Genomic DNA, 11,565 nt, shown 5'->3' with positions numbered 1-11,565 from the left:
TTCAGTACCCACTCTATCATGTACACTATAATTTCCTTTCTATATGCACTCACACTCTTTCCCGCATTCCTGCTTCATTTCTCTCTCATCCCCATACCCTTCTCTTTTGCTTCTTCACCATAACCTTCCACAGCTGTAATAGTATTTAATAGTATCCTAATTCTCCCTTTCATCTACTTTTCCTGCCCTTAATTTTTTTCTCCCACTGTATTAATAGCCCCATTGTTACTCAGCCCACTTCCCCTGTACTCCTAACCTTAATGACTAATGTTGTAGTACATACTCCTGATGGTTACTAAATAAGTGTTGACTTCTTATCAAGCATCAAAATATTTGCACAGTGATCCTATGAAACAGTTGTAGTTTCTTCTGCAGTTAATATTCTGTCTGCTCTGGGGTAGTGTAGGAAATTATACTCACTCACTGAGCAGGTACAATCAAGTTTTAGATACAGAGCTACTGCACAACAGCACTACTACAGACCAGTCACACTTGAACATTGCACATCCTTAAACTGAAAGAATATAGCTGGTTAAAAAAATTCTAGCCGGGCGGTGGTGGGGCACGCCTTTAATCCCAGCACTCGGGAGGCAGAGCCAGGCGGATCTCTGTGAGTTCGAGGCCAGCCTGGGCTACCAAGTGAGTTCCAGGAAAAGGCGCAAAGCTACACAGAGAAACCCTGTCTCGAAAAACAAAAACAAAACAAAACAAAACAAAAAAAAATTCTAACCAAGGAACTCTCAGATGACTTCCCAATTTACAAATGTAGCAAACACGAAGAATCAAGGCAGTATGACCCATCTACAAAAACTAAGTGAGTTGCATGAAATCAGACAGAAAATTCAAAAGTATAATTATAAAGAATGCTTAATGCAATTAAAGACAGTACAAACTCCAAAATTACTTCAAAGATTAGAAAACTAAATAGCTGAATAAAATAAGATAGACAGTGTAGAATATAATATAAAAGAGAAACTTAATAAAGTCATAGAAATAATTAAAAAACGAAACTGAAATTTTGGAAATAAAAACTTCATTAAGCCAAGTCCAAAAATCAGTGGAGCATCCAAGAAACACACCATTAAGGACAGATATCACCTCCAGGTAAAGCATGGGAAGAGATATTCCACAGAAATGGACCCAGAAGGCAAGCAGATACAGCCGTTTTAATATCTGACAAAACAGGCTTCAAACCAAGAGCAACAGAAGAGATAGGGAAGGACACCACATGCTCATTAAAGGAAAAATCCACCAAGAGGGTAGTTCAGTTCCAGTTACTTATGCACCAAACACAAGGGCATGCAGGCTCATAAAAGAAACACTATTACGTGCTGGCCCTCACACAGTGACAGCCCATCGAGACAAAAACTGAACAGAGAAATGCTGGAGTTAAATATCTTCACAAATGGACTCAGCATATATTTACACAATATTTCACTCAAACACAAATAAATATACCTTCTTCTCGGCAGCTCATGAAACATTTTCCAAAATTGGCCACATATTTCAACACAAAACAGACATATGACAATTGAAATAATACCCTACATCCTAACTGATCACCATGGATTAAAGCTGGGTTTCAATAACAACAGAAAGTATGTAGATTCACAGAAATGGAATAACTCAGAACTGTAAATTGGGTCAAGACAGAAATTAAGAAGGTAAATAAAGCTGGGGGTGGTGGCACACGCCTTTAGTCCCAGCACTTGGGAGGCAGAGGCAGGTAGATCTCTGTGAGTTTGAGGCCAGCCTAGTCTACAGAGTGAGTTCAAGGGCAGCCTAAAAACTTTTTTAGAATGAATAAAAATGAAAATCCAACATACCCAAACCTATGGCACACAATAAAGACAGTTCTAAGAGTGAGTTCATAGCACTAAGTGCCTACAATAAAAAACTGGAGTGTTTAATCCCAGCACTCGGGAGGCAGAGACAGGCGGATCTCTGTGAGTTCGAGGCCAGCCTGGACTACCAAGTGAGTTCCAGGAAAGGCGCAAAGCTACACAGAGAAACCCTGTCTCGAAAAACCAAAAAAAAAAAAAAAAAAAAAAAAAAAAAAAAAAAAAAAAAACTGGAGTGATATCATATTAGTAACTCAGCAACACACCTGCAAGCTCTGGAACAACATAAGGTAATACCCAAAAGTAGTAGATGGCAAAAAAAAAAATCAATCTCAGGGATGAAGTCAATGAAATAGAAATTTAAACAGCAATACAAAGAATCAGTGAAACAAAGAATTGGTTCTTTGAGAAAATCAACAAAATAGATAAACTCTTGGCCAAATTAATGAAAAGAGAGAGAGAGAGAGAGAGAGAGAGAGAGAGAGAGAATACAAATTAACAAAATTAGAGAAGAAAAGAGGGATATTATCATAGAAACTGAGGAAATGCAGAGAATCATAAGGACATTAAAAGTCTGTAACCCACCAAACTGGAAAAGTTTGAAATGGATGGATTTCTTGTTATATGTAACATGCCAAAGTTAAATCAGGATCAAATAAGCAATTTAAACAGCCCCATAACTCCTAGTGATAAAGAAGCAGTAATAAAAAGTCTCCCATCCAAAACAGACCTGGGACAGATGGAGTCAGCACAGAAGTCTACCAGACTTTCAAAGAAGAGTTAATACCAATATTCCTCAAATTATTCCACAAAATAGAAACTGAAGAAACATTTCCCAATTCTTTTTATAAGAAAAAACCCTAACCACATGTTCAACCGGCACACAGAGATAAATACCCACTACAAAGCAGAGGCACTGAGGAAGCACAAGCCCAACTTCTTGGGGGCTGAGAGCTTTTAAAGGCTCTTGTTGTTGGCTGTTTTTTACTCTTTTGGCTCTCTGTTCTTTGGGGGGCTCACCATCCAGCTCCCAAATAAACCACACACTAAGGGTTATTCTTACTTATAAATGCCCAGCCTTAGCTTGACTTGTTTCAAGCCAGCTTTTCTTAACCTAAATTAGCCTATCTACCTTTTGCCTCTATGCTTTTACCTTTCTCTATTTCTGTGTATCTTTTATTTCCTTCTTCTTCCATGTCTGGCTGTGTAGCCGGGTGGCTGGCCGCTTCTTTTCTTGCTCCTTGATCTCTCTTGCTTTTTTGATCCCTCTTTTCTCCTTCTATTTAGTCTCTCTGCCTGCCAACCTCACCAATCCTTTCTCCCGCCTTGCTATTGGCTATTCAGCTCTTTATTAGACCAATCAGTTGCTTTAGACAGGCACAGTAAGACAGCTTCATAGAGTTAAACAAATGCAACATAAAAGAATGCAACACATCTTTGCATCATTAAACAAATGTTCCACAGCATAAACAAATGTAACACACCTTAAAATAATATTCCATAAAACTTCCTTCCCTAATTTAGGGTTGGTAAATTTGAAGAAAGACAGAATGATTGACTGGCCCACAACTATTGCGTAAGTATGTTCTGATCTGGCCTTGAACTTGTTGAGAGAATCCATCAGCAGCGGGCTCTACTGGTAGAAGAAAAAGCCAACAAAGCCTTTGTTTTAAGCTGCCAGGCTTTTGTCTTGGACCAGGAGGATGAGGAGGAGGGTAGCCATCTTGGAGTTTACCATCTTTATTACCTAGCCATGGACCCTCTTGCTAGCTGCCTCTCAGGGAATGTAACTCCTAATCTCTCAGGATTTCATCAGGATCTCTTCCTTCATTCTTCTCTCTCTGTCATACTCTCTTACCCTTCTCCAGTCCACCATAACACCATTATAGCAAGATTTTCTTCAGATGCTGTCCTCTCAACTTTAGACTCGATGACCTATATAACTATAAGAAATAAATCCCCATTCCATAGAACTTATCCATTCCTGCTATCCTGATGAAACAGCACTGGATAGACTAATACATTATCCTGGATTAAGTGACATAAGGGATGATGTCACAAGGGTTCCTAAAGTCAGGGGGATAGAAAAAGAAAGTTCTGATGACAGAAGCAGCAACAGAGAGAAATTGAGCCCTGGCTTAATGATGATGAGAAAGGAGGCAGGGGTTGGGGTAAGTGAGCTGCCTAGAGCAACCAGAAAAGGAAAAGTAGCATGCTTTCAGGATCGGTGCTCCTGACAGGCAAGCATTAACCTGGGAGACAGAATGTATAAAGTGATGATAGTTTGCTAGTTTTCCACAGCTGCTTTAACACATCATAATTTTAGTGGCTTAAAATAATTGTCTTTCAGCTGGGCAGTGGTGGTGCACACCTTTAGTACCAGCACCTGGGAGGCAGAAGCAGGCGGATCTCTGTGAGGTTGAGGCCAGCCTGGTCTACAGACTGAGTTCTAGGGCAGGCAGCCAAAGCTACACAAAGCAACCTTGTCTCGGAAAAAAAAAAAAACAATAATAATAATAACAATAAAAAATAAGAACTCTCGAAGTTCTAAGCATATATTTGTTTCTGTTGTTGAGTTTACCGTTTTCTAAATATCTCAAGCTTATCTTGTATGTATATACACTAAACATTTTTTTTCTCAATGAATTGACTAATTTGCCTAGATTAAATGATGTTCCCTGCCCACTCTGGTGATATTTCTTGATTTGAAGTCTTCTTGGATACTGTGGATGAAAGAATAGCGCTCACAAAGAAATAAGTGGTTTACTCTGATGCTAAATGTAAGTGACTCTGGCCTAGGAACACGGGTTCTGATTTCTCCAAATACCACATTCCAATGTGTTGATAGTCCCACCGAGGTTTACAACAGAACAAAGGAAATCATACATCAAGGCACTTTTCAAAATGCACTGGTGGAAACATCAGGTAGATGGGCTACAGAACAGTCGAGAAGCATTAGCGATAGGCCTCAGTTTGGGTCTGATGGCATTGTTAGCATCTTGCTTAGTGGAAACTAGGGGTCCATTTGTATATCCCAAAGGATTTACCTAGTGATGACAACGGTGGTAGGAGGGAAATAAAGGGCTGCTAAGGGAGCTACAGATGGCTCAAAATAATTTGGCTCTGGACTTGCAAAGTCACTGAAGTTCTAATACATATCTGCACATTATTGAGGTTCTAACCAGCCAGTCAGTCTATGCAGTCACAGCTGCTTTCCAGGAATTTTCATATAAAACGATACCATAGCCAATCTGACTATCTGATGATTAATTTCTGCTTAATAGATCACTTTGCATCTTTTAAATTTCACCTACTTTGTGACTTTATATTTTTAAGTTATAAGTTGTTTCTCTCTCTTTTTTTTTTTTTTTTTTTTTTGGTTTTTGTTTTTGTTTTTCGAGACAGGGTTTCTCTGTGTAGCTTTGCGCCTTTTCCTGGAACTCACTTAGTAGCCCAGGCTGGCCTCGAACTCACAGAGATCCGCCAGCTTCTGCCTCCCGAGTGCTGGGATTAAAGGCGTGCGCCACCATCACCCGGCCAAGTTGTTTCTCTTAAACAACATGTTTGGACATCTTTTGATCTGATATGACAGTATTTTTAAATTATAGTATTTAACCCACTTTCACTTGATTACTAATACAGATGGATTGAAGTCTAACAGCTTCCTTTGTTTCTACTTAGGCTCTGCACTTTTTGCTCATTTCCTACCTTCTGGATTGATAATATTTTAGTCTTGTATTATTGCTTTCTTTTAGCAGTATGTCTTATTTATAATAATTGCTATAGGACTTGAATTTTTTCCAGATAGGGTCTCATATCTTTCAATTTTCTTTTAAAAAATGACTTTAAAATCATTGTTGTATTATGGTCTGTGTATGGGTGTTTTGCCTGCATATATGTCTTTATCATGTTGCATTCCCAGTGCCTCCAAAGGTTGAAAGGGGGTGTTGGATCCCTTCAAATGACAGTTACACACTATTGTGAGCCACCATGTGGATGCTTGGAATCAAACGAGAGTCCTCTGACAGAGCAGCTAGTGCTCTTAACCATTGAGCCATCCCTCCAGCCCCTGGGTTCCAACTTTCTATGTAACTGAGGATGACCTTGAACTTCTGATCCTCCTACCTCCACTACCAAGTGATAGAATTACAGGCATGTGCCACCATAACTGGTTTATTTGCAATATTTCTTAAGTACTATTTATTTATTTATTTAATGTGCATTGGTGTTCTGCCTGTACATACATCTGTGTGAGGGTGCCAGATCTATAAAATTGAAGTTACAGTTGTGAGCTGTCATGTGAGCACTGGGAATTGAACCTGCGTCCTCTGGAATAGCAGTGCAGTGAATGCCTTTAACCCCTGAGTCATCTCTCCAGTCCTACTTGCAATATTTTTAAATAATCAGTTTATGGTCTGTTGACCCACCTACAGTATAAAAAACCAACTAACTAAACAAAATGCTTTGGAAAGTAAGCTTAAGGTTCAGCCCTGGGCAGGGAAAGCAGCAATCTGTGATTTGAAAATGTTTGTGCTCAGGAAGCAGCCTGGCCGTGAAAGCCCTTATTTTTTAGGAGCACGAGGGACCTCTAGGAATTTCCAGTCTCTGAATATTATAGATCACAGTAATTCACTAGTCAGGATTCATTTGCCATTACCTGTGTCTTGTTGAGATGACTACCAGTCAGTCCTTATGGTCTTCAAAACATGCCCTGTGCCCACCTTCATTGTTCTTAAGAACTGGTGTGACCACTAAGTGCATCCCAGTGCCCAGCATCAAGCAGGTCACCAAGTTTGGACCCTAGGGTTGTAAAATCAAAGCACCAGGAGCCATGACAGACACATACATCAAGTCATCTCTTTTTTTGTGGTAAAGAGCCCATTTTTATTATTACTAGACAGAAAGAAGATGTTGCTGTGGCCTAAAGAGAAATCCTCTCAGCTACAGAACACTTCTCCATGACTCCTAAACCTCAAAGCAAACATGGCCCTGCCCTGGGAGGGTTGCCATAAAGCCCAAATTTGCTCAGTCTAACCATGGTCTAGGTCAGGTTCCCCTATTACATGTTAGGATCAATCAGAGACTGGACTGAAAGGAACAATGATTAAGAGATTTCAGCAGTAGACCCCCACACACATAGTAACTGAGCAGAGATAAAGAGCTAGTCTTTGTAATGACAGGGATGCCTAGAAATGTGGATTAAGCCTAGGGGAAAAAAAGAAATAACACTGGCTAGTTTTATGTCAATTTGACACAGGCTAGAGTCATCTGAGAGGAGAGAATCTCAGTTAAGAAAATGTTTCCATAAGACCCAGCTGTAGGCAAGCCTATAGTGCCTTTTCTTAACTAGTGATTTCCGGGGGAGGGCCCAGCCCACCATGGAGGGGTGGTGTCATCCCTGGGGTGGCGTTTCTGGGTGCTAGAAGAAAGCAGGTTGAGCAAGCCATGGGGAGCAAGCCAGTAAGCAGCTCCCCTCCATGGCCTCTGCACCAGCTCCTGCCTCCAGGTTCCTGCCCTGCTTGAGTTTCTGTCCTGACTTCCTTCAACGTTGAACAGTGCTGTGGAAGTGTAAGCTGGATAAACCCTTTCCTCTCCAAGTGGCTTTGGTCATGGTGTTTCATCACAGCAATAGTAACTAACCCTAACTAAGACAGAAATGCACGTAGGAAACTGTATAGAGCACAGTGGAGAAAATGATCTCCATACAGCGGTACTGGAGTAAGCTTTGAAGATGGCACTCTTGGCTCTGTGTGGCGCTCCTCCAATCCAGTTCCCCTTAGCCATGCAAGAATGATATCAGACTACTGAAAAAGACAGTTCAGTTCTCTGAGAAGTGGTTCCATCCATTGGTAAAGCAGCAGGCTGGCTCACTTTAGTCCAATAAACCCATTTAGCATAGGAAACTTTGAGTTTGGAGATGCATTACCATCTGTAGGCTCAGGAAATCTTGCAGTTGGCTCTCCTGACATTGACCCTCTACCAACATCTGCTCAAATTATCTGGACTGTGTTTGAACCAGTTAACCCACTCTCTGGCTTTGAGAGTGATCCTTAGTAATACAAAGACTCAGCATAGAGGAAGCCAGCCATTAATTCCTCGTCTGTCTTTTACATTTCCTAAGCACATAGAACACCCACTTGCTTGGAGGGTTAGGAACAACCCACCTAGTACAGGCAACCATGTTGGCCTTCAAATATACATCTCTGCTTTTACCAATGATGGTTCACCACTAGCTCGCCTCCAGAATCAAGAAGAAAGCACAATTGCATGATTTGTTTTGAGTTCCATGTGGTCACAACCTCTGTTGCTTGGAATGTGCCAGAAAGATTTGTGAAAAGAGAATGCCATCTTATCTATTTTGCAGACAATTGTTATTCAGGCAGATCAAAATCACCATATACATATATGTATAATATTATATATATATTCATAAAAGCATAAGTATAATGGTATCTCCAATAAACATTCTAATGAATTCTTAACTATTATTAGGCTTTATAGGGATATGTGTTTATGGGATATATATATATTATATATATCAGATATAATATACATTATATATTATATCAGAATGTATATATCATTCTGATCCCAGAATGATTTACAGGCTATGGTCCAGCTAATCCAACAATGGCTGCCTATAAATAGAAGTTCCAAGAGTCCAGTAGTTGTTCAGTCCTTGAGGCTGGATGTCTCAACCAGTCTTCTGTATATGCTGGAATCCAGAATAAGTAAGCCCTAATGCCAGTGAAGAAATGGACTTTCTACCAAGAGCAAGAGCAAGAGCAAGCAGGCAAAAAGAGCTTCCTCATTCCAGGTCCTTTCTACAGACTGCCAGCAGAAGGTGTGGTCTAGACTAAAGGTGGCTCTTCCCACTTCAAAAGATCTGGATTAAAGTTTCATCTTCCCACCTCAAAGATCCAGATGAGAAGAGGGTCTTCCCCCACGTACTCACCCTCCCTCGTCTGTCATGTGGTGGTACGGGTGAGGGAAAGATGCCCTCCCCCGCTGCATCCCTTGCTACCTGTGGCAGATGAGAGAACAGGCCCCAGGGTCATGAAAGTGGGAGAACCAGCCCTGACCCTCACCAGCTGCAGCACACAGGAGAGCGGATCCTGCAATCCACCAGGGCACCACACTAGAGCTAAAGCTAACCCTGTTGTCAGGAGCACAGGTGAGCCAGCCCTGAGGGTGTAAGAACAGGAAATCTGACCCCCCCCCCCCCCACATACCTCATATGCCCCTACAGCAATTGGCAGAGAGAGCCCTGCACCTGGCGTGGGCAATACAGTGGAGCTGGCCCTGGTGGTGTGAGTGTGAGTGAGCTGAGCTGGACCAAGGGCCTGAGAGCAGGAGACCAGGCTGCATTGGAGGGGCTGGCCGAGGTAGTGATGGAGAGCATGCGAGGCAGGGGGTGGAGGGTGACAATGGGGGAAAGCTGGCAGGCTGACCAGTCCAGCTGATGCCCAGGCCCAGGACCTGGGCTGTGAGTTGGCCCAGCCCAACATCTACCTCATCTATGAACTGTTAGAGCATGAGAAGGCGACAGACCTACAGATCCAAAACTGCAGGAGCTCCATGACACAGGGCAACGGTGGGGTCGGGGAGCCCCTGTGAGAACCAGACCAGACTGACGACTCATGGCAATGAATACGTGAATGGAGATGAAAGGACCAGATGGTGAAATGTGTGTGTGACTCACCGGGCCACACCACAGCTTCCACAACCAGATTCTTTTTCTTCCTTTTCTTCTTTCTTGTTCTGCTTTGTTTTGCTTTGGTCGGTTGGTTGGTGTGGTTTTTGGTTTTTCTTTTCAATTTTGTTTCGCTTTGAGGGGACAGGTTGCAAGGGTGGAGGGTGGATGTGGGGGCAGAGGTCTGTGTATGTGAGATGGCCGCAATTGGGATGCATGATGTGAAAACCACAAAGAATCAATAAAAGTTAATAAAATCTAAAAAAAAAAAATAACAGACTTTAAAAGTTTAAATCACATATCACACACACAAAAAGAAAGGAAGGAAGGGAGGAAGGAAGAAAGAAAAAGAGTGTCATCTCACTTCAAATGATTTAAGAAAAAACTCCTCACAGATATGCCCAGCTATCTGTAGTTAGTTAATTCCAGATGTAATCAAGTTGACAACCAAGAGTAGTTACCACACCCCCATAGGCTTATTTGAGTGCTTGCTTCCCAGTTGGTACAACTGTTTGGGAAGGATTAGGAGGTGTGGCTTTGTTGGAAGGAGTTGTGTCACTGGGGATAAGCTTTTGAGTTTCAAAAACCCAAGCCAGGCTCTCTCTCTCTCTCTCTCTCTCTCTCTCTCTCTCTCTCTCTCTCTCTCTCTCTCTCTCTCTCTCTCTCTCTCTCTCTGTGTCTGTGTCTATGTCTGCTGTCTGTCTGCCTGTCTGTCTCCCTGTCTGTCTCCGTCTGTGTCTCTGTCTCTCTCTTGTATGGATAAGATATAAGCTTCTGCTCCAGTGCCATACCCACCTGCCTGTTGCCGTGCTCCCCCACTGTGATGGGCACGGACCAACTCTTTGAAACTGAAATCAAGCCCCCCAATATACTTTTTCTGTAAGTTGCCATGGTCACGGTGTCTCTTTACAGCAATAGAAAAATAGCTAAGATAGTAACACCAACTCTAAGTGCCTCTCAACTGATGCAGCTTGGGTCTGGACCCCTGACTAGGGGTGGTGAGGGAGTGAAGAAGGACAGACATCCAGATATATATGTACAGAGAAGCTGGGGCCAGGTGGGCTGTGCACTCTGATGGAGCCATACCTACTACTTCTGTGTCTGGGAACCTTTGCCGGCACCAGGCACTCACACGGTGCACAGACATACATACAAGCAAGCAAAACATTCATACACATAAAATAAACTGAACGAATCTTTCTTTAAAAATGTATGTTTAGTGAAATTTCCCATTCTGCCTCTTCACAAACTGTCTAGTCCTGGAATTCTTTTCCTCATCCGGCCTGAGCCTGAGCAGAGGTCCAACAAATAATGGAAAACTCTTGAGGCTGCTGAGCCTGGCAGGATGGACCTGGGTCTCCAGCCTCTCCCAGCCAGCAGATCAACCCACCCGCTCGATGGGTGGAGCCCACCACGCACATCCCGGCTTCCTTTGCTGCGGTGACCCGAGCGCCGGGCAGCAGGCGGGGCTCCGACACGGGACCGACACAGGGACCGACGGGGCCGAAAGGGCCGACCCGGAGGAGCCTGACCCAAGGCGGCCAGCGGGCGGAGGGAGGAGCGCCGGGAGGAAGGGGCCGAGCCGCGGAGCACCGCCCCGGAGGAAGGGGAGGAGGCCGGGTGTTTCCTGGTGCATTCCCGACCCGCCCAAGTGACTCACTGGGGTAAGAGAGCTCCGCGGGCCCGCCCTGGACAACCGAAGGCGGCGCACACCAGGTAAGGGCGCTCGCCGGGCCGCGGGGTCCCGCTTCCCTCGCAGCCCGGTGGGGCGAGCCTGCAGGAGGCCTCGGCGTAGCGTCCGGGACCTCTCGGCCTCCCGGGATTGCCTCCCGGGCTCTGGAGTCCCGGGTCACTGCACGCCGGCTCCCGAGCTCAGGACTCCCGGCCCAGCTCGGCGGCTCCAGGGCGCTCTCCCCGGAGTCACAATTCCAGAATCCCCGGACCACGGGCTCCTCAGCACTCACTGCCCATTCCCTCGGCGGTGCGCACCCTGCACTCCCGTGGGCCAGCTCCCGAGTCCCGAACCCCCGA

At 43.9% G+C, this 11,565-nt stretch overlaps 1 protein-coding gene and 1 pseudogene across 1 annotated transcript in view; both read left to right on the top strand.

Moving 5' to 3' along the window:
• The first annotated feature begins 6,513 nt into the window (after positions 1 to 6,513).
• Positions 6,514 to 8,254, top strand: LOC128123970 (RNA-binding E3 ubiquitin-protein ligase MEX3C-like; annotated as a pseudogene).
• Positions 8,255 to 10,785: 2,531 nt separating this feature from the next.
• The window catches only part of Cyfip1 (cytoplasmic FMR1 interacting protein 1), a 96,529-nt gene continuing 95,749 nt past the window's right edge, over positions 10,786 to 11,565 (top strand). The window contains 1 exon segment of the mRNA XM_052762513.1: positions 10,786 to 11,250. The gene's annotated coding sequence lies outside the window, so the exon portion shown is untranslated.

Source organism: Peromyscus californicus, unplaced genomic scaffold (genome assembly GCF_007827085.1).
Source record: "Peromyscus californicus insignis strain IS unplaced genomic scaffold, ASM782708v3 Scaffold_4__1_contigs__length_199733344, whole genome shotgun sequence".
In the NCBI taxonomy this organism is placed as follows: domain Eukaryota; kingdom Metazoa; phylum Chordata; class Mammalia; order Rodentia; family Cricetidae; genus Peromyscus; species Peromyscus californicus.
This window is presented reverse-complemented; position numbering and strand designations above follow the sequence as displayed.